The sequence below is a fragment of the Gekko japonicus genome, unplaced genomic scaffold (assembly GCF_001447785.1).
Source record: "Gekko japonicus isolate JY-2015 unplaced genomic scaffold, Gekko_japonicus_V1.1 scaffold117, whole genome shotgun sequence".
Lineage (NCBI taxonomy): Eukaryota > Metazoa > Chordata > Lepidosauria > Squamata > Gekkonidae > Gekko > Gekko japonicus.
Window position 1 is genome coordinate 661,706 of NW_015173676.1, and position 22,201 is coordinate 683,906.

The window sequence follows — 22,201 nt, forward strand, 5'->3', positions numbered from 1 at the left end:
GAGTAAAGAAGAAGCATAAGCTAACGTGCCATAAATGGAAAAAAATTATGTGCCTGCACTCAAATATGAACAAACTTGCCACTTTGGTGCATGCCCTGGTAACATCTACATTAGATTACTGCAGTACACTCTACATGGGGCTACCCTTGAACACTGTCCAGAATCTTCAGTTGGTACAGAATGCTGCAGCCAGAGTGTTGACTGGAGTCAGTCGTAGGGACCATATCAGGCCAGCTTTGTTCCATCAACACTGATACTTAAACCGAATTCAGAGAGAAATCTAACTCAAAATTATAGATCCATATCGTTACTCAATGTGGACTATAAAACATTTTCAAGTATTCTGGCAGCAAGATTGAAAAAAGTTTGGTACAAAATATTCATTCAGACCAAGCAGGACTTCTACCCAAAAGATATATGAAAGCTAATATAAGAACTATTATAAATGTTTTGTCATATTATGAACTTCATCCCGAAAAACAACTAACATTGATGTTTTTAGATGCTGAAAAAGAATTTGATAATTTATCATAGAATTTTCTGATCCCAAAACTAGAAACATGTGATTGTGGAACCAAATTTCAGACTATGATTAAGGCAATATATAGAGAACAATATGCATAGGTTATGGTTAATGGTGATTTGACATAAAATATAAAATTAAAGAAAGGAACAAGACAGGAATGTCCTTTATCTCCATTATTATTTATATTTGCAATGGAAACTTTGAATGAGCAAGTAAGATGAGATAAAAAGATTCAAGGACTTAGAATAACAGGAGAAGAATTCAAATTATTAGCTTTCGCGGACGATTTAGTATTTATAGTGGAAAATCCCAAGGACTCACTTATACATTTAATGAAAATTATATTAGAATATGGACAGCTTGCAGGATTTAAGATTAATTTGAAGAAAACTGAATTACTAACAAAAAATTGCTCACTAGATATAATTGAAGAAATTAAAAAAATAACATCTATGGAAATAGAAAAAAAATCAGATATCTTGGTATTACAATGACTAATAGAAATAGTAATCTAATAGAAGATAACTACAATAAATTCATGATAGATTTAGATAAATGGAATCATCTACAACTTTCACTAATGGGAAGAGTGGCTACTATAAAGATGAATGTGCTACCAAGATTTCTATTCTTAGCACAAAACATACCCATTTTGGAGAAAAACAATTTATTCATAGAGTTGGACAAGATTATAAGAAAATTTGTTTGGAATTCAAAAAAAGCTAGGATAAAATGGAAGTTACTACAAGACAATAAAAAGAGAGGAGGTCTTGGAATCCCTAACTGGAAATTTTACTATCAAGCGGCTGCTCTGTGCTGGATCAAAGATTGGATTAATTTACAAAACGTGAGAACACTAAAGCTAGAAGGACATGATCTAAGCATGGGGTGGCACGCATACATCTGGTATGGAAAAGACAAAATTCATTCTAACTTCCACCATCATATAATATGGGGGTCATTAATCAAAACATGGAATTCTATAAAAGAAAGATATTATATAAGAATTCCAAAATGGGTATCACCTTTAGAAGCATTCATGAAACCCTCGCTAATTACTAAAAATAATAGAGAAGGTTATGAAATACTTTTAGAAGAGAACAGTGATTTGAAAAGCGAAGAAAAACTATTGCAACATAATATACAGTTATCATGGTGGCAGTATTTACAATTAAAATCAAGATATACCAAAGACAAATCTCAAGGCTTTGAAAGTAACAAAAATGAACTTGACAAGATTTGGTTATCTTCCAATGATAAACTTATTCAAAAATTATATAAATTACAATTAAATGATTGTATGCTTGAAGAAGTGAGATAACTGGTAATGACTTTGTGGATAAGAGATATAGGTCATAATATAGAAATGGAGACTTGGAATAAAATATGGAAAACATCTAAAATGATGAGAGCTACTACTTATAAGGAAAATATTTTCAAGATGTTCTACAGGTGGCACTGGACACCTGAAAAAATAGTGAAATGTTATAATAACAATGATAACAAATGTTGGAAATGTAAAATCAAGGTTGGTACTTTTTACCATATGTGGTGGTGGTGTACTAAAGCCCAAAAATATTGGCGAAAAATACAGTCAATAATAGTAGATATTACTGATATAGAACTAAAATTAGAACCAGAATGTTACTTACTTAATATTATACCAGAGGATATGAGATATGTTGATAAATGTCTGATAACTCTAATAATTACATCGGCTAGAATTCTTTTTGCAAAAAATGGGAAATCGGAGGAAATTCCCGGGGAACGAGAAATAATAACTAAAATTATGAATTTAGCAGAAATGGACAAACTAAATATGTTATTGAAAGATAAAAATGAAAATGCTCATTGGAAGAAATGGTCGAGAGTGTATAAATGGATAGAGGAAAAGATAAGTTAATAGACTCGAATTGTATTTGACATGTGTATGTGTATGTAATATATAACTAAGAAAAATCAATAAAAACAATTATATATATATAAAAAAAGAAAATTGCTTACTGTTGCCTGGGAGATTTCATTAACATTAAATATATACTCATTAATTCATTTGCCGCAGAATACATTTTAATGGATGTTACAATTACTTATAAATTTGTTATAATCTCTCCTTATATATAATTGAATAGTGGGTGCCAAAGTTCTAATTCTAAAATGCACTCCCTTAGTGTATGGCTGATGGCACTGCTCCTCAGCATATATCGCCACCAATCAGAAGGCAAAGCCCAGGTCCCGCCCACACCACAACTGCTGCGACAACCTGGTCTTTTGCATATGGAAGCTGATTGGACAACACTCCATTCCACACCTCAAACTCCCCCCCCCCGCAAGGCAGTTGGAATTTTCAGTTGCATAACACACCTCATAGGGGAGAGGAGAATGGGTAACAATGGTTACCACTCTCCAGGTGAGGGCTACAGATAATTCAAACATACAAATGCTCTTCAGGTAGCAGAGATCAGTCCCTCTGGAGAAAACAGTGGACTCTGTCATTAAACCCTGCTGAGGTCACCACAGGAAACTGACACTGTTTGCCCAAAGCCAGAGCACTCTCCCAGAGCCTCTTTCTAGATCTCGTTGTATTTATTTCTGCAACGGGCATTATTTCTAGTTCCTTATAAACAAAAAGGGATTTTGTGGAATAGGGAGGTTGTGTTATCATCCATTGTAGTGAATGGCCACTGTGCTTACTTACTTTTGAATCTTTGTAGAAATGTCACAAACTGTACCTCTTGCAGTTCATGACTGAAACTCATTTTTCACTGTCTTCCTGTTTGGCATCCACATATCTCTGCAGCTATATCTATTGATTGGTGATTCACTTCATGCATCTGATGAAGTATAATCTAGCTATTATGCTACAATAAATCTGTTAGTCTTTAAGGTGGCACAAGACATAAGGTTAACCAGACCACTAATGACAAGCCTTTGCATATATTAGGAGCCATCACCACAAAAGACTGAGCCTTCACTAAAGACAGCTGAACTTGGCGGCATAAGGACAAACCTGTATTTGCTGACCTAAGGCAGTAGTGGACATGCGTAGGGAGAGATGGTCTCTCAAGTAGATAACTCTCAGATTGTGATGGCCTATAAATAAATAAATAAATGAATTAAGAACCAGCACCTTAAAATGAGCGTAGAAAAATACAGGTAACCAGTTAAGTTGTTTTAATTTTACACTTGCAGGCAGGAAGCTCCCATCAACAGACAAGCAGTGAATCAGCTGTCCTTTGCATTAACAGCAGCAGAGACTTTCAAGGGCAGCTTTATATAGAAAGCACTGCAGTAATCTGAACAAAAGGTTACAGATGTGTGGGTCAGCAGAGTCTAGGAGGGGAAGACTTTTATGAATCACATCAAGATGATTAAAGGCAGAAATTGCTACCCATTTGCTCTTCCAATAACAATGCTGGGTCAAGGAGCATCTCCAAGTCCTTTACATGATTGGTTAAATCTGGGTAAATTTAGACCTTCTGTTGACTCTACCTCCCCAACCAGCACGATCTCCATCTTGCATGGATTCACTTTCAGTATGTTCACCCTCATTTTCTCGGTCACAGCATCCAGACCCTGGCTAAGGACAGAGATTGAAGTATCTGGAGGTCTTGTTAAAGACAAGTGTCATCAGCAAAATACAGATGCAGGGAGGGCGGGGTAAAAATTAATAAATAAATAGTTGTTGTTAAGTCACTCAGTTGAGTCCGACTCTTCACGACCCCATGGACCACATCATGCCAGGCCTTCCTGTCTTCCATCATGCTCCGAAGTTTGCTTAATATCATGTTCGTTTCATCAATAACACTGTCTAACCATCTCATCCTTTGCCGTCCCCTTCTTCTTTTATCTTCAGTCTTTCCCAGCATCAGGGTCTTCTCCAGTGAGTGCTCCCTTCTCATTTGGTGGCCAAAGTATTTGAGCTTCAGCTTCATTATCTGGCCTTCCAGGGAATAGTCAGGGTTGATTTCTCCTAGGATTGACTGATTTGATCTCCTGGCAGTCCAAGGGACTCTCAAGAGTCTTCTCCAGCACCATAATTCAAAAGAATCTATTCTCCGGTGCTTGGCCTTCCTTATAGTCCAAATCTCACAGCCATACATTGCTACTGGGAATAGCATTACTTTGACCATACGGACTTTTGTTGGCAGGGTGATGTCTACTTTTTATTAAATGTCTAGGTTTGCTATCGCTTTCCTCCCCAGGAGCAGGCGTCTTTTAATTTCATGGCTGCAGTCACCATCTGCAGTGATCTTGGATCCCAGGAACGTGAAGTCTGCCACTGCTTCCATAATTTCCCCTTCTATTTGCCAAGGAGTGATGGGGCCGGATGCCATGATCTTAGTTTTTGTGATGTTGAGTTTCAAGCCAATTTTTGCGCTCTCCTCTTTGACCCTCAGCAAGAGGCTCTTTAGGTCCTCTTCACTTTCTGCCATTAGAATGGTATCGTCTGCATATCTGAGGTTGTTGATCTTTTTCCAAGCAATCTTAATTTAATTTAATTTAATAAAAACCCATGCTCTTGTTAAGGGATTTCATATACATGTTGAAATATGCAGGAGAAATTACAGAGCTCTGTGGAACATCACAGTCCAATTTTTAAAGTTAAAAAGTCACTTAACCCATCACAACTTTCTATCATTCTATTGGACAGAAAAGATTAAAACCACCACAAAACTACCAGCAAACCCAAAGTTCTGTTCCAGTCAGTGCTATGGATGATGTAAACAGAGAAGAGAATGAGAAACTAATTTGCTAAATAATTAATTATGTAACATACATTTTCCAATGATGTTCTGATATTATATATCTATGTTGTATAGTTTTCTTGACAATAATAATATTTTTTAAAAAATCAGAGCTATGACTACCTGAAGAGAAAGCAGCTAAAAACTGGCAATGAGGCATCATCTTTATTATAAAGATTCAGATAATAGAATGGAACAACATACCTGACTTAAAACCAGGCCAGGATCTAGACTGAAAAGGATCAAGGGCTTATATAATTCACTAAACATGATTATGTGATCAACAATTAAGCTTTTTGTCATCATAGGCTTGGATCCTAATTTACCATTCTGTCAGCATAACAGCAGTTCTGCCGATGCAATGGCATTTCCATTTGCAGGGGAGGAGAGGATGATTTTCACCAAATCCCTCCCCCCACCATATACCTCACCATTTCCCTCAAACTGTTCCTGGGTTTCACTGACCTGCAGGAACACAACTGCAAGACACAAAGGCTACAGTTGGGGGAAGCTGCCTTTCTCCAGTGCAGTTCTCCTCTATTTAACAGAGACAATGATGGTTTGGAAAGTGAGCTTGGTTCATAAGAACATAAGAGACACCAATGTTGGATCAGGCCAAGGGCCCATCCAGTCCAACACTCTGTCACACAGTGGCCAAAAATACCAGGTGCCATCAGGAGGTCCACCAGTGGGGCCAGGACATTAGAAGCCCTCCCACTGTCGAACCCCCCCCCAAGCACCAAGAAGACAGAGCATCACTTGCCCCAGAGTCCCTATCTATACCTTGTGGCTAATAGCCACTGATGGACCTCTGCTCCATATGCTTATCAAATTCCCTTTTGAAGCTGTCCATGCTTGTAGCCGCCACCACTTCCTGTGGCAGTGAATTCCATGTGTTAATCACTCTTTGGGTGAAGAAGTACTTCCTTTTATCCGTTCTAACCCGACCGCTCAGCAATTTCATGGAGTGCCCACGAGTTCTTGTATTGTGAGAAAGGGAGAAAAGTACCTCTTTCTCTACCTGCTCTATCCCATGCATAACCTTATAAACCTCAATCATGTCACCCCCCAGTCGTCGTTTCTCCAAGCTAAAGAGCCCTAAGCGCTTTAACCTTTCCTCATAGGGAAAGTGTTCCAACCCTTTTATCATTCGAGTTGCCCTTTTCTGCACTTTTTCCAAAGCTATAATATCCTTTTTAAGGTGTGGTGACCAGAACTGCACACAGTACTCCAAATGAGGTCGCACCATTGATTTATATAGGGGCATTATGATATTGGCTGAGCTGTTTTCAATACCCTTCCTAATAATCCCCAGCATAGCATTGGCCTTTTTTATTGCAGTCACACTGTCTTGACATTTTCAGTGAGTTATCTACTACAACTCCAAGATCTCTCTCTTGATCAGTCTCTGCCAGTTCAGACCCCATCAATGTGTATTTATATTTAGGATTTTTGGCTCCAATGCGCATCACCTTGCACTTGGCCACATTGAACCCCATTTGCCATGTTGATGCCCACTTGCCCATCCTTGACAGATCCCTTTGGAGTGCCTCACAATCCTCCCTGGTTTTCACCACCCGGAACAACTTCGTATCATCTGCAAATTTAGCCACTTCACTCCTTACTCCCAACTCCAAATCATTAATGAACAAGTTAAAAAGCAGTGGACCAAGTACTGATCCCTGCGGTACTCCACTGCTTACCCCCCTCCACTGAGAGAACTGCCCATTTATACTCACTCTCTGTTTTCTATTAATTAGCCAGTTTTTGATCCATAAAAGGACTTGTCCTTTTATCCCATGATTTTTGAGCTTACTTAGGAGCCATTGATGAGGAACTTTATCAAAAGCTTTCTGGAAGTCAAGGTAAACAATATCTATTGGATCCCCCTTGTCCACATGTTTGTTCACCCCCTCACTGCCTTTACTGTCAGAGACTAAGTATGATCGTGCGCTCTCACATATTAGATTCCAGTTTTCCTCCACTTGTTCTCCAGCCATCTGCCCAACCATTCCCTTGTCGCACTGTTAGAGCATTCTGGGCTACAAGAGAAAGAAGAGCCATCATGTCCACACCCAGTCATCTCCACATTCCACAGGCCTTACTTACTGGAAAATCCCTAACAAGCTGAAAAAGAGCACTCTAAACAATTTTAATTGAAACTGAGAGAAGCAAGTAGGAAAATAGATAAAATCCTTGACAAAATTGGAAGAGTATTAAAAATCATAGTCATTACCAAGCACTGAAAAATCTGGGAATGACAGAAAAGGAACAGGGTCAATTAAAACAAGATAAAAATTCTTAAGGTAAACCAAATCAAGTAAGTGTTCTTAAGGAGATTGTTTCACCAGCCCTACAACTGTGTCATTTGTGGATTTGAACAGAAGGTGTGAGTTGAAAGAATTTGACATTAATTGTGATCTGATAACATCAGAGGCAATATAGGCTACACTTCAGCAGTAAAGGAAGCAACAAGGAATTGTTCCATCATAGTCCTTAGCCTCAACGGAAATGAACCTGCATACAATCATATCACTCCTTTTGGCCAAATGGAAGCAAAGGATCAGTTGTGACATGGCATCTGGATAATAGATATGTAGATCTGTTTGGCTATAGTACGTTCAGATCTCAGCACCACTGGCAAAAAGACTTCAGCAGACACCTACACCTAAGATTAGATGCGTTTCTTAAGGTTTACTTGAGAAGAATGGACTGCACTGATTATTGCTACTCTGTTGTTTCATCTTCCTGTCTCTTCTTTCAAGCCTCTTTCTTCCACAGAATTCTTCAGATTAATTTATTCCGCTCTGTATTATAATTTTGTTCTTTTCTACTCACTGCATTAGCTCCCTCAGTCTTCTCATATTCTATTCACACTTTGCAGACCTCCAAACATCTTAATTTCTCTTGTTCACTCATTTCTCTCCTTGCCCATTTTTAAAATTTCTCTTTTCCTTCAAAATCCCCAAATTACAGCTTTTATTTCCCAATGGTGTCCTTTTTACTGTACAGCTCCCTAGCACTCACTGTGCCTGTACCTTTGTTTTTTAAAGTCAACAACTTGTTTATATAAGTGTTCAGGAAATAATAATTGCTGACAGCAAAATGGCATGAGACATTTGCTTTGAACATAGAATATTATACAAACAGACAAGTTGTTCTCTTGCAGTAAGGAACAGGGTTCAGATCCCTACTGTGCTATAAATTCATTGAGTTGCCTTGGAACAGTCACTATCTGCCAACCTACTTCACAGGGCTGTTGTGAGGAAAAATAAGATGTCAGTCTGCACTGCCATGAGCTCCTTAACAGAATGGTGGAATAAAACTACAACAAATTAATGAAATAAGAATAGGTAGAAAGCATGCAAAATTGAGGATTGGCAATTTGGACTAGGAAAGAAACATTGTCTATAACATTACCTGCCTTTACAAGACCTTTTAAACATTTGTAGAAAGAGTTATCTGCCCAAATATGTTGTGTCAGAAACCTGATAGCAAGGTCAGATTCATGGATGGGGAACAATGATCATTCCAGTTTTGAGGGTTCCTCTCTTCCTTTACACCAGTCTGTTTTCCACAGTGACAAATACGGTCCTAAATTTAAGACCTAATCCCTTTGGAAATTCTCCCCCTCATTAGATTTGTTATCTCAGTTTTCTCTACAGCTATTTTATTTTTGGGGGATCTCACTTTGCAGAGATGAGGGCAAACAAATTGTCCCCTCCTCAAAGCCAGACCCATTATTATAATGGATTTAGGGGACAGTCATAGTCCATCCTTACTCTGACACGCTCCTATAACCACTTTGTCTATCTTGCTTCTACAGACATAGGTCACATGGGTATAGGTCACATTCTCAGCACACTTCTTTCTGTAGTGTATTTTATTCTGATACCTATGAGCATACTTCTCAGTGTTGTTTTAGGGGGAGCCCATTGCAAATCCTTGGAGGAGATGCCTTGAAACAGGTAGCCTCCTCCCCTCCTGAGATCCTGCTGGGGTTTTTTACGCCCAGAATCTTTCCGGAGAGGACCCAAACCAGCATCTTGCTGCCGGCTCATCTCGACGGAATTTCTGCTGGAATGCCTTGGCGCCGTCTTAATCTTTGCTCTTACTCCAGCTCTGGCTAGGGAGCCACAGCCGTTGTTTTTTTCGTGCCGGATCAGGTTAAAAAAAAAAAAGCAAGCACATAGATTCCTCCGATGTAAGTGGTGGTCACAGGAAGCGATAAGGGTAGTGGGGAACGTGAAGAGAACTGAGTCCAGCAAGCTGTACTTCAGCACCATCTGGCTGCCAGGTCCGTCTAAGTATCTCTATGCTTCCGCTATCCTTCTGCCTGCGCTCTCCGTTGCAGACGGATTAATTTTCCGCTGGTACCCACTTTTGGAGGTGGGCAGCTTAATCTGGATTTAAGAATGCCACTGATGGTTTCTGCTTAGGTTTTTGGTTTGTTTTACGGTTTCCATAAATCTACAGCAGCAAAATAAATCAGAAGTCCAGTAGCTCCTTCAAGATTTTACTTCTGCATAACTCACGAAATCTTATTCTGGAATAAAGTCTTGAAGATACCACCAGCAGTGTTCCCTCTAAACTGAGTTAGTGTGAGCTAGCTCACAGTCTTTTAGCCCCCGGCTCACACGTTTTTGTCTTCCCTCAGGAAGGATGCCTCCAGGGCAAACTGATTTAGGCAGTAGCCAAATCGCTCGCTCACAACTTTAATGCCAGGAGCTCACAAAGAAGAATTTTTGCTCACAGGATTCCACAGCATAGAGGGAGCATTGACAGACTCCTGTGTTCTTTTGCTACCACAGATTAACACAGCTCTTCTGGAATGCTCAGAAAAAGAGACGAACTCCCACGCTGAAATCAGATCTCTTCGTAGCGGTCAACCGCTTCGCCAGTCAGATGACCGCCACCTTTCCCTTCTCTCACAGCGTCTGAGGTCCCAGTCATGCGTCTGCGGGCCTGACCCGGCCTTCCCAGTCTTTGCAGCGACCCTCCCCCTCCACCGTTCCCTAAAGTCTTTGCAGCGACCCTCCCCCTCCACCGTTGCCTAAAGAGGAACCCGAACTCTCGGTCTAGGGTTAAAAGGGAGGGGGAAAGGGAGAGAGTGGAAAAGATGCGCCCTCGCCGATTGGACACTTCTTTGTCCCCTTCACGCCTTGCCTCAAACGATTGGGCAGCCGCTAGCCTCCTTCTTTCCTACGCTTGAGCGGCTGCAAACCCTTCTCGTTTCTGATTGGGCGGTTGGAAGCCCACCGAAGTCCCGCAACCGCTAAGAGCCGTGCGGAGAAAGCCCCTTGCCTTCCACCATTGGCCAATGGGAGTCCCGCCCAATTGTGTGATTGGCGATCGACTCCTGCTCCTCAGGCCAGTAGCTGCCACGGGCCCGGCCCGGCCCGGCATGGCGGGGCAGCCAGAACCTGAGCCCGGAGGAAGCGTGGCTGAGATTCCCTGCTCCGTTCGGGTGAGAGGGAGGGAAGTCCTTGTAGCGGCGGCGGCGGCGGAGGTGGGGGACAGGGAGAGAGAGTGGATGGTTCAGTCCCACGTCGTCCGGCCGGGTCAGCCTCCCGTCCCGCAAGGGTCCTTCTCAGTTACGTCCCTCCCGGCCTGCTGTTTCTCCCTCCTCATGACCTCTCCTGCCCAGGATGGTCTGTTGGGGGCTGTCTCCCCATTCCCACCGCCGGCTTTTCAGCGCCGCGCATGTTGCGCTCCTCAGTGCTTTAACCCGCCCCCATGTCTGACCTGAAATCCCCTTTCATCGTAGTAGCGCCTCATCCCTCCCCTCCTCTCCCCTTCCTTCCAGGGATATTATTGGTATTTAAAAAAAAAAAATCCATTCGTCCTCCCAGCCTTCTTTCTATGAGCTCCGTGTGGTGTACGTGGATATGGGTGTCCCCATTTCAATTTGAGGTAATATTTTTATTCCACCAACTACACAGCTGTGATCTTTCAGAGTAACAGCCTTGGTCACGCAGTCTATATTGCCTTGGGATTTGAGGGTCCCTAGTGCCCGTTTTGACTTCTTGGGGGAGGTGCTCAGCGAAAAGGCAAAGAAGATGGTTGTGTGGGCAGAGAAAAAGGTTATGTGGATCTTCACTTTGTCTGTTTTTTTAATTCCCTAAAAGAAGGCTGCTTTTCTTGGGGTAGTGGACTGAGAGGTGTTACTATGTGTCAGTGGTTGCTACATGTGGAAAGGAAGGGAGGAGAGAGAACAAGGGAGAAAACTGGAATGTTGCTTTGATCTGGGGGAGTTACCCTGTGTGCCTGGATTCTTTAGCTCTAGGGCTCCTCCGCGTTTGTAGAGATTAATTGTTGACTGGTGCAGCTGAGCGTTCTCTTACTTGTCATCTTTTAAATAAATTTTCTAACTGTACTGATGGGTGATTGTGATAGGAATGTTAACTGTAGCACACCTTTGTGTTTAGAGTGCAGATGAAATTTAAAGGGCTCTCCATTTGATATACTTGCATTTGCCAAAATCCTGGTGTTTTTCTTATCCCTGTCATATCATTGGGAAGTTAAGGGCAGAGCTAGAGAAACAAAATTGTCTCCATCTCTGCTAGATTTTGTAAGAGTGTAAGGCATTTCTTTGGGAAAAATAGTATGTGAGTTTCATTATAAAAGGAATAATTAATACCTGGCCAAGGATACTTTGAGTTTAACTGTTGGTGATGCTCTTCTGGTCAGTTAGGAATCAGAATTTTCTAGTTCTTTCATTCTCTTCTGGTCCTAAGAACTGTCCTGAAAGGTAAACTTCCCATGTAAATGTGTCCATGTAAAAATAACAAGCATTACAGATTCAAAAGAAGCATATCATTAGGTTCTAGCCTAGTATTCTCCCTGACATAATGATGTTGAATGTCCAGGGCCTTTTATAGACAAGGAAAGAGACTTTCATTTGTAGTCTGAAGCACTGTAGTTCTTTAGTGAATATGTTATGTGAGGCTGGTAATTGTGTGTGTTGTCAAATGGGCCTTCTTACACACAAGCCCCTCCTATGATGAGATCCAGTGTTGCTCTGGGGTGTATTTTGAATCCATGGACTATATAACTGAAGCCCATTGCATGGTTCCTTACCATTTGATCATCATTCAGGAAGGAGGCATGCAATGGGCTCCTAGAACATAGTCCATGGATTCGACAGTGAAGCAGTTTCCAGGCTATGATTGGTGAGAATGAAATGAGCCTTAGCCCAGTTCAGCAAAAACAAGATTGGTTTCTCATCAGCAGCATAGCACTGGAAGTAGTAGGGCTAGGCCAGTTGATTTTGATGTCTCATGTGGAAAATCCAAATATAGTTAAAATGTATAAAATAATGACAGCTGCTGTTCCTTATTGGGACCCCAAATCTAGTGCTTGAGGTATCTGGTTCTCTTTTCCTAATGGTAAAACAGGTCTTGGTAAGGTAGCTATATCCTCAAATTACTTAGGATGATAGTTATGCTATCTCAAAAATCAAAGCTGCTATCCCTGGACCTCCCTTGTTAATTTTAGAAGTGCTTGAATGTCCTAGACTGGTGATACTATTGCATCTGGAACTTCTTATATCCTGGAACCAGTCATAGCATTTTCTCACAGATTTTGTGATCCAGTTAGAATATTGCTGGGTAAAAAAAAATCCCACCTTTAAAAAGGTTGAGGAAAATTGAAATATATTATTCAAACCCAACATCAGGCTTAACTGCGTTTACTGCTGCAAGAACATGCAATATTACATCTCTTATCTAGCAGATGAAGTATTGTTTAGCAGATTTATAAAATAAAAATGTATTCTTTAGCTTTCACTCAAACAGTAACCTCAGACATACTTGTGTAAGCTGCTGCATCCTAAAATATTTAAGCTTTGTTTGCTAAATAACACAGAAAGAAATAAAATAAGATCTTTGTGTACGATGCTGCATCCTAAAATATTTAAGGGGTTTTTTGCTAGGTAACACAGGAAGAAATAAATAAGAAGATCTTTACATGTTTATAGGTTTATATGTCTGTATCCATGTGCTGAAAGTCACAAAGACAGCTAATTATATTCATATGGCATGGGAGTTTACCAGGGAGGGAGCTGAGGTAATTCAGGACAGCAGGAGTCATGATGACAGAAATATATCTGCGTAGATGTTTTCTCACAATATACATCACTGTACTTGTTTTGTTGAATCTTCTCCATTATTCTGCTATTCAGTTTCTAGTTTGGGGAGGTTCTATTGGAGCTCTTTACAGATTACCTGGATTTCATCATACTGAATAATTTTGATGTCATCAAATGCAGTTTATTTTACTGATTGCTTCCGATTCCAGAACATTTGTGAACAAATTAAATGTGACACATCGTAATAGCTTCTCATATCTGCATGTTAGCTGGCATAGATAAAATATGTTTATTTAGAACATTTGTATGTAGCCTCTCCAGGAACCTGCCCAAAGTAGCTTACAAAATAAAAATAATAAAAACAAAACACTAAAAGATTTTACTTAAAATCCAGCATTAAAAGGTCCCAGCCCAGCAGAAAAAACATAGGTCACAAAAGCCTGGGTGAATAGAATTGTTTTAGCTTGGCACCTAGAAGTAGATCCCGCAAATGAGGTGCCACTACTGAAAAAGTCCTGTCTTTGGTTGCCACCTGTATCACCTCTGAAGGCGGAGGCTGATTACTTGGAGGCACAGAGTTTATGAGGCAGAACTCTGTCAGCTGGACAATATTGGAGGAGGTGGATCTTCAAGTATCCTTGCCCCAAGCCATTTAGGGCTTTAAAGGTAAGAACCAGAACTTTGAATTGTGCCTGGAAACAAATGGACTGTCAGTGCAGATCTTTCACACTCGGGTGATACAGTCCCTGTATCCTGCCCCTGCATTTTGGATGAGTTGACGTTTCAGGGACATTTTGAAAGGCAGCCCTATTTAAAGTGCATTAAAAGGCCAGAAAGGAATTGGAAAGGAGAAAAGGATATCCCTGAGTGGAGTCAAGACAACAGGGTTATGGCTTGTATGATTTTGGACAAATACTAAATATTGTAGATAAGCCCACCAATGATACAACTTGTGTTTGGTTTTTTATGTGAAGAGGTATGTTTTGGTTTTATGCTTTCACTATTTTTGTTTTTATACAGCTATACTAGTTTTCTATTTCATAGGAGTAGGACTTTTTTCTGAGCTAAGACTTATGTGTGCCAGTTTTAGGCATTCTACAAATGTGTTAGAGTAACACTTGTATTATAATGGTCACAGAACACTATAATGTGTGTGTAGAAGTGTGAAGATGAATAAAAATGGGGGATTTCAACCCAGAACAGACCAGGTAACCTAAAAGTTTGGAAAGACTGAAAAAGATTGCACCTTTAATTTCGTTGTACTGTGTACAATGACAATAAAGTATATTACTATTATTATTATTATTATTATTAAGAGAGGGGGGGAAACCCTTAGATATTTATTTATTTTTGGGACTTTTATCCCGTCCTACTCCACGAGCGGGGGCAGTTTACAACATATCATCTAACAATAAAACCATACATTAATTAAATAGGATAGTTAAATATGGAAATAAAATGTCAGTTAAAAAGAGCTAATATTATATTCCAATTTTTAAAACAAATTATAAATATTAAAAAGTGTGCATCAAAATCCATCAATTTTTGATTTTTTATATAGTGTACCTTCTTAGTAAAATTGCACTTCTACACATGGGGTTGTCGCACACTTACGGGTATCTTTCCTATGACCGGATGCAATTATAAATAAAATAAAACACATGTAAACAACAAAACCAAATGCTTTTTGGCCATGAGGTCTTCCTCAATGGTTTAAATTTGTATGATACACACCATACAGTGTTTCTGTTAAAAATTACAGCATGCTTGACCAAAGCACTGAACATCTTGAAAAAAAAGGAAAAGGGAAAAGAAAACAATTGATTTAGAGTAATTATTGTGTGAGTATTTTAAAACCAAAACATAATTGTTAAGGATTTCTTTGAAGGAAACGATGAAAAGATTAATGCCTCATTAACCAGCAGTGTTTTCAAACTAAGATCCACCTTTTACCACCACCTCTCCACTAACAATCCTAGAATACTGGTTTTTCAAGACTATGTAAAGAACCAGTTTGGTGTAGTGGTTAAGTGTGCGGACTCTAACCTGGGAAAACTGGGTTTGATTCCCCACTCCGCCACTTGCACCTGCTGGATGACCTTGGGCAAACCATAGTTCTGGCACAGCTGTTCTTGAAAAAGAGCAGTTTCTGTTAGAGCTCTCTCAGCCCCACCTACCCTACAGGGTGTCTGTTGTGGGGAGGGGAAGGGAAAGCAGTTTGTAAGCCACTCTGAGACTCCCTTGGGTAGTGAAGGGTGGGGTAGAAATCCAATCTCTTCTTCCTCTTCTTCTTCTGGAATTGCTCATATTTTGAATGAAGGGTATATTAACAAGCTGACATAATTTTCTTCTAGCTATTGAAGGTAGAATGCCACCTATATGTCACGATTCCCCCCCCCAACCTTTTTTGTTACCTGTGTGTGCAGAGCGCCATCAAATCACAGCCGACTTGTGCCAGCCCCATAGGGCAGGGGTGTTGAACTCATTTGTTATGTGGGTCAGATTTGACATAAATGGGGCATTGACAGGCTGGGCCATGTGTGTCTTAAAATGTAATGCTAGGTAGCAGTGATATAAACTTTATAAAGGACACAGACAATCACAGTTAAATATACTTTACCAGTTTCTGGGTAAGCATCAAGTTGGTGTACTGCTGGTAAGCATCAAGTTGGTGTGTCCTCACTGCAAGGGCCCATGTGCAGAGGAAAACCCACATAGGCAGACTGGAGAGCCAGCAATGCAGCACTGAGCTGATGCCCCCATGGCGCCTGGAGTAGGGAGCAAACCCTTTCCCCAGCCCGCTCTCATGGTCAGTGCTCTGAGCCTAGGGCTCAGGAAAAATCATGAAATGGCCGGGCATTGTGAGCTTTTACCCCCACTCTGGTCTACTTAGAGTGGCAGTGGCTATCCAGGGTCACAAGCTGAAGTCTTTCTTATAAGCTATAGCCTGGTCCTTTTAACTGGAGGTGCCAGAGATAGAAACTGGGACTCTCTGCATGTGAAGCAGAGGCTCTTCAACTAAGCCACAACCTCTTTCCCACAATGTAAAGTCAACATAAATGAGCCCAGCAAAAAAAAGAAATAGAAACACACCCACTCACTATAGCAAGGCAAAGCACAGAGGAGGTGAGGGGGAGGGAGAGTCAGTTGCACTCGGCAGAGCCAAGGCAGAAGGAGCCCAGCAAAAAAGAGAGAAACACAGACCTGGTGTAGCAGGGTGAAGCACGGAGGAGGTGAGGGGGAGGGGGAGCCAGTTGCACTTAGCAGAGCCAAGGCAGAAGGAACCCAGGAAAAAAAAATGAAACACTGACCCACTGTAGCAAGGTGAAGCAAGGAGGAGGTGAGGGTGAGGCGAAGCTGGTTGCACCCAGGAGAGCCAAAGGAGCCCAGCAAAAAAGAAAAAGAAACACAAACCCACTGTAGCAAGGCGAAGCATGGAGGAGGTGAAGGGGAGGCGGAGCCAGTTGCACCCAGCAGAGCCAAGGTATAATGAGCCCACTTGCTCACGGGCCAGATTACAGCCCTGGGTGGGCCGTTTCTGGCCCACGGGCCATATGTTTGACACCCCTGTTGTAGGGTTTTCAAGGCAAGAGACGCTCAGAAGTGATTTGCTATTGCCTTCCTCTGCATAGTGACCCTGGAATTTCTTCGTGATCTCCTATGAATACTAAACAGGGCTGACCCTTCTTAGCGTCTGAGACTGGGCTAGCCAGGGCTCTCTCGATTAGAGCGAACACTATGATAGTGAGAAAGAAAAACTTTTTCAGTCTAGTTATAGATGTTTGGAAGAAAATCTTAGTGTTCATTATGTCTTATTTTCTACTAAGTGTGTTAAGAATTGCAGATTAACACAGCAAAATGAGGCATTCACAGCCTAGTCTGAATAGTTACATATGCTCCTGCTAGACAGTATTTGTGGATTTGAAGAAGTTCTTGTTTTCTCTGGTCTCCTTTTCATGAAAGGAAGGCTTGACTATTAAATTGATCCTTGCCTCCAGAGGGTTTTTAGCTTCCCCTTTTGTATATGAACTTGCTGGTATTTTCTTACCCAGCCTTATCTTCTGATAGTTCAAGTACGGCTATTGCTTGATTTCCACATTGGTAAGGGTGTTTTTTAAAAAACAACAACCCCAAAAATAATTTGTAGGAACTTAATTCAGTTGTTGACAATGGCTCAAGGAAACAGACTAATTTTTAAGACATATTCAACGTGAGATAACAGTTTTGTGGTATTGTAATGTAAACTAATAATAATTGGCTGCCTGAATCTTGGTTAGCAGTTTGCTATATCTAACAGTGTATAAGCCAACGACTGCTTCCTTTTGGGCATTATATTTAACTAGGAAAAAGGCCCGTTGTGGAAATAAATACAATGGCCCCTAGAAAGAGGCTCTGGGCGGGTGCCCCAGCCTTGGACACTCAGTGTCAGTTTGCTGTGGCAACCTCAGCAGGGTATAATGACACTGAGTCCACCATTTTCTCCAGAGGAACTGATCTCTGCCATCTGGAAAGCAGTTGTAATTCTGAGTGATCTCCAACCCTCACCTGGAGATTGGCAATGATGGGTTCCCAGAAGGGAATAGTTGGTTTGGAGGGCGGAGTCTATGGCTTTGTACCTGTCCGAGGTCCCACGCCTCCTGAAACCTCACCCTCTCTAGGCTCCATCCCTCACATCTCCAGGAATTTCCCACCTGGAGTGGGCAACCCTATCTCCTTCCCAGCCAATCATCAACCTACGTTTATTTCCCCCTCACTCTTCAGCTTTCCACCCCCCACACCCCTGCAGCCTCTCCCGTGCTCTGAAGCCCTGACTGCTACGTCACATTGGCTGTCATACGGGAGCCACCTCAGCAGCATATTAGGATACAGAGCCCACCATGTTCTCCAGGGGAACTGATCTCTGCCCTCTGGAAAGCAGTTGTAATTCTGAGTGATCTCCAACCCTCACCTGGAGATTGGACACATTTTACCTCAGAACAGCAAAATTGTTTAGAATGTTAGAGGCAGGACTCAGGCAAAGCAGCCAGGGGATAGGGAGACCCTCTGAATGACAGATCAGAGAGCAAACTGATTTTGGAGTGTGTGAAATGTTCTAGAGAAGTGCCACCACCATTCGGCTTTTATTTATAAGGGAGATGTGAATGACTGAGGATAACAGTGGGTAATGCTTTGTTAATTCTGCTGGGAAATGTGTATAAAGGAGTACTAATGACCAGAATCGGGCTGTTCTCTGCTTAAGCAACTCTGCCTCTCATTGCTAAATGAGGTATTTATTTTATAATTGGGGAACGAATCTCTTTGAACAACCAGAACTATGGGGGATAATCAGGGTGGGTTTTTTTAAAAAAAAGAGGTGCTGGAACTCTCAAGAGGGAAATGAAGTTTTCAATCTCTATACTAAAAACTCATGAACTTTTAAACATTTTAAAAAGATTCCGGAACTCCGTTCCAGCGCGTTCCCCCCAGAAAAAAAAGCCCTGGGGATAATAGTGATGAAGTGTAAGCTGTACCTCTCCTTCTGAGTACTGAGTGCTGCAGTTATGCAGGAGGCTGTTAGTTTTCTTCCCAACTTTTCCACATATGACTCTGGGGCTCTGTCTGGCAGTCAGATGAGATTTCTGCAATATCCTTCTCTTCACAGAGGACTGGCAAGAAGAAGTGAACAAGCAGTACATTGGCAGGATACATACAGTGCATACAGGCATTCAAGTCATGAACTTTCCTTATCAATTATTCAAACAGGATATTGGAGCATAGAAGATCTGCTTTCAAAAACACAATGGTGCAAGGGGCAAGAGTGGGAATTACCATTCTTTAATCTTGGGGCCACTTTTACAACAGTTGTCATTCTTAATGTTAGCTGTGAGTAATTTGGTGGAAAGGAAATTCTTGGTATTGTCTCTTTCCATGTGCTGGGAGCAGCTGTCCCAGAGCAAGATTTGGAAAATATATGGCTCTGCGTAATTAGAAACAGTGGCTGAGCTAAGATCTAGATCCTGCTACTACTCTAGCTGTTGGCTAGCATGCTGGGATTTTTACCAGGGTGGTATAATTCAAGGCAGCTTGGTTCTGTTTTTCTGAGTTCTGTGGATCATCATTGCTTGTTATGCCAATGCTTGTTCAGTAGCCAAAAGATAAGAGGGCCTGGGGTTGACAACTGGTCTGGAGAAAAATGCTTGTCCCTTTTAATAGAGGCTTAAGGTGAAGCTTTTCATGGCACAGAGATAAATAACAACCAATTAAACTCTATTAAAAGGATGGGAGACTTTTTTCTAGGCCATTTGGGAACCCTAATAGAGCTGTGGTTTTTATTTTCAAAAATGCTTTCTCAGTGTTACGTCCTCCCTCTTAAGAGTGGTCTGTAAAATAAGTACCACAAGTGAGTCTGTCACTTTAAATTGTGTAAATATTTGTACATGTCTGTTGGTCTTCAGTTAGTTAATCACTTCCTTCCTCAGGGAGCTCATTTTAAATTTCTTTTACACGGGGTCATAGATGGGCTATACCACCCTGTTCTTTGTGGTGCAATCTTTCAGTCATTTATGGATATCTACAGTGAGCATCTACCAATCTTCTTGTTAATGTTCTTTTTCTTTGTGGAAACTGAAATAAAAGCATAGTTGTGGTTTTGTTGCGTTATGTCTCACCCAAAATTTATGCCATTTCATATAGAGAGATTGTACGTACTAAAGGTTCAGCATGTCAGAGAAGCAGATTCCTAGTGATCAAAGGATGAGGCATTTATACCTGCACATTTCCTTTCTCATCCTCTACCTCCCTTTAACTTTTAATTGCCAAATATTAATTATTTAGTATTTTTATTTGTTTAAATACATTTATATTTTATGTTTCTACTCAAGTTAGGACCTTGAAGGCAGCAAACAATCTAAAATATTAAAACCAACTTAAAAATACAAATATATAAAACAACAGGTAAACAGAACAAAAAAAAGGTGAGTGCCTTCTTAGTTGCTTTTGATGAGACCGCTGCTATTAAGAGCAGAGGTGTTACTGCCTCCCACCCTTGCAAGCATAAAGGGAAGCTATCTGCTGGAAGGAGGGAAATGCTTGGGGAGAAACTGTTACCATCAAAGACAGCGATGGTTCCACCTTATCTGCCCCCTTCCTCACCCCCTGTATTAGACTGGAGATTGGTTGTCAAGTAATCCAGGTTTAAATATTTGTGGTATTTTCTGTTTTTCTATTTTTATTTTTGACATTATAAACTGTTTTGGGCCCACACTGAGTGGAGAAAAATGGGTTAAATTACATAAATTAAAGAATTATGGACTCAGTTGAGAAATTAGATTGCATAACATTCTGGTTACAATTGCTGGGTTTTTAATTAGATTTAGAACACTTCAGCAAGCATGCTTAATTCTTTAAAAATATAATATAGAAATCAAATATCACAAATTAATAATAATAGAATTATAAAATAATAGTTTCAGAGGGTAGCCATGTTAGTCTGCAGTAGAGCAGCTAGGATATTAGGGGTATAAGCTTTTGAGAGTCATATTAAGTTTCATTTGGGACCTGTGAGAATCTCAAGGGTGTGATTCTCCCCTCGGCCTTCCCAATGCTAGTTTTGCTACAGCTATGGTCTCCCAGCTCCCCCTGGACCCAGGTTTGTTGCCTCAACAAAGGTGACAATGATAGAGGTGGCTCTCTGAAGTTTCACCACATCTCCCTGACTCCCCAGTGTTGCTACTGGTGGGGGGCTTCTGGCATGGCTCCCAGTATTGCTGCTGCACATCAGGCTAGGTGTGGTTCCCAGCCACCCCACCATTACTGCAGCTGTTCCCGGAACCTGCATTCTCTCCTGATAAAGCTAGGGTTGGGCATGTCGCGCAGCGCGTTTGGTAGTATGAACCAGCACCTCAGTCACACTCGCACTCACCAGAGGCTTTCCTATAGTCAACCACACTGACACAGTCCAGTGGTAACTATATACAGGAATTTATTTACAATATTTACAGCTCTCCAACAAAATGCTCCGCCAGACTCCATCCACCATCAAGCGAGATACATACAGAGATACATAACTACATATATACATTGGTCAGCCAATCAGATCAGTGCTGACTCATTGCGACCTGGCTCAGCTCTGCCAAGTCTAAACCGGCTGGATCTGGTGTACTGCAGCTGTCAGATCCTAGAGATCTTGGTGCTGAAGCTTACCGACAGGGCAGGGCTGCCAAGAGCCACCGTGTGCCCCCAGACAAAGATTTCATCTCCCCCCCCTCCATATGATCCTGATCCAAACCAAATATCATAAAACAAATTATTTTGCTGGCTGTTAGCATGCATAATAATAAGGAATCCACATGTCCATCTGTCTGTCCATTTGTGCAGATATAACTCATCAGATATTAAAAATAGGAATCTCAAAATTGGCCACCAGCTTCAGGATGATCATGGGAGTTCCAGAGCCGAAAATGAAAGGAATTGAAATATCTTGGCCCAGGTTATCTCCAGCCCCTCATGCTATTTGCAATGGAAGCTAAGGTTGTGTAGTGGTTTAAGTGTCAAAGTAGGATCTGGAAAACCGGAGTTTGAATCTCCACTCTGCCATGGAAGCTTGCTGGGTGACCTTGTGCCCGTCACACACACTCAGCCTAACCTACTTCACAGGGTTGTTGTGAGGATAAAACAGAGGAGAGGAGAACGATGTAAGCAGCTTTGGGTTCCCCTTGGGGATAAAGGCGGGACACAAAGTAAGTAAATAAATGGATTCTAACTTATGTTTCTCATTTGTTACCACTGAGGCAGATTAACATTTATTATCATGCATTTTAAGGGTGGAGGGAAGTATCCTTTTTTCCTGCTTTGATGGCT

General features: G+C 41.2%; 1 protein-coding gene across 1 annotated transcript in view; it reads left to right on the forward strand.

Moving 5' to 3' along the window:
• The first annotated feature begins 10,664 nt into the window (after window positions 1–10,664).
• The window catches only part of ST3GAL3 (ST3 beta-galactoside alpha-2,3-sialyltransferase 3), a 360,651-nt gene continuing 349,114 nt past the window's right edge, over window positions 10,665–22,201 (forward strand). Inside the window, exon 1 of the mRNA XM_015422952.1 lies at window positions 10,665–10,741. The gene's annotated coding sequence lies outside the window, so the exon portion shown is untranslated. The remainder of the gene's footprint in view (window positions 10,742–22,201) is intronic.